This window comes from Chrysochloris asiatica, unplaced genomic scaffold (assembly GCF_000296735.1).
Source record: "Chrysochloris asiatica unplaced genomic scaffold, ChrAsi1.0 scaffold00007, whole genome shotgun sequence".
Lineage (NCBI taxonomy): Eukaryota > Metazoa > Chordata > Mammalia > Afrosoricida > Chrysochloridae > Chrysochloris > Chrysochloris asiatica.
This window is the reverse complement of record NW_006408525.1, coordinates 31,245,041-31,246,543: the sequence shown is the minus strand read 5'-3', so window position 1 is coordinate 31,246,543 and position 1,503 is coordinate 31,245,041. Positions and strand designations below refer to the sequence as shown.

Genomic DNA, 1,503 nt, shown 5'->3' with positions numbered 1-1,503 from the left:
CCAAAGAACCAGGATGGACACAGTAGACACACTTATAATGGAACATCACTGCTAGTTATGAACATAAATCTGGATTTATTGTTCTCCTCAAATTTTTGTTGACTCCTCATTTATTCAGCTAGGATATATGGCTACGATTGACAAAAAACCATCTCACCAGTCTTACATGATCAAACGTAGTCTCTTCTATTTTAACAGGTGAAGAAGCATCTCTTGGTGCAACGGAAGGAACGTTCATGAAGGCACTACAAGCCTGGAAGAAGAACTCCAGCACTGAGCTGGCTATTGAGCCAGAGAAGGCATCCTTAGACAAAAGCGGTGTCAATTTGTCAACTGTCCTGAATGAGCAGCAAGACTTTAATGATGAAAATCATGTTATAAGTGCCCTCAATTACATATTGCCGTATTTCTCTGAAGGAAATCTAGAAGATATAGAATCAACACCATTACCATGCATTAAACTGTTGTTTTCAAATGTGCAAGACAGAGGTAGGGCCCTGGATTCTTTACAAAACAACACAAGGAATCCCTCTCTTAAGTCTGCACCCAATAATGCAACTTACAAAAATAAACTGAGGAAACTCTATTTTCTGGAAAATTTGTTAGATGCAGAAATTCAAGAAAAAAATGATGAGGTTAAAAATAAAGAAAAAATAGCCATGCTTATGCAACCCAACCTTTTAGGTGCCAAATTTAAACGCCAAATCTTTCCCCCCAAATTGGAAACTGCTCAGCCCTGGGAAAACCATCTGGCAAAGATCCAGAGAACGGGTGTCTGGAAAAGATTGCAGAGGGTAAACAGAGTCCTCAAGAGGCCAAGGGGCATGAAGAAAAGGCACTTCAAAGCAATTGAAGATGAGACCATAAAGAGGAAACAGAGGGCCAAGTCATTTGTGGAGAACACCCCCAAAGCCAGAAGGCTCAGGAAGCCAGCATCGAGGGGACTGGAGCAACTGAATCAGGTACGGAGGCCGCGGAAGTTAGGGGAAGTCTCCTTCAACACAGAGCCATCATTCATCAAGAACCATAAGACAGTAGTCATGTTTCCTGAAACAATACTCAAAGGGCATGCCTTTCACCTTGCCTCCTTCAAAAGCCCCACCTGAAGTTAGAAACCAATCAAAAGACTTGACCTACACCATTTTTGTTTTAGAAGATGCAAATGCTAGAGTTAAGAATATGGAGGTTCCTAAAAAAGTATCACATTCTGGAAAAAATTACATCTTCCATAAATCTCACTTGCATATGGTTCATAGAAGACCAAAGGTCAAACCAAGTCAAAGGTTAAAAAAAAAAAGGTTCCCTCCATAAGCTCATGCTTAGAAAGAGACCTGCTTTCCCTGCATTGAGGAGCCTCATAAATTCCCCTCCACGAGAAGTGTTTTCATCTTCAGGAGGCTTGAGTTCTCCAGAAAACCCCTTTCCAGAATTAGTTTTGTCAGAACCTGCAGAGAGCACTACTACCCACAATGCTACTGTACCAGATGAGACTACCCCTGAAAT

The 1,503-nt window shown here is 41.3% G+C and overlaps 1 pseudogene; it reads left to right on the top strand.

Moving 5' to 3' along the window:
* Window positions 1-1,503, top strand: part of LOC102825528 — a 40,186-nt pseudogene that overhangs the window by 1,820 nt on the left and 36,863 nt on the right.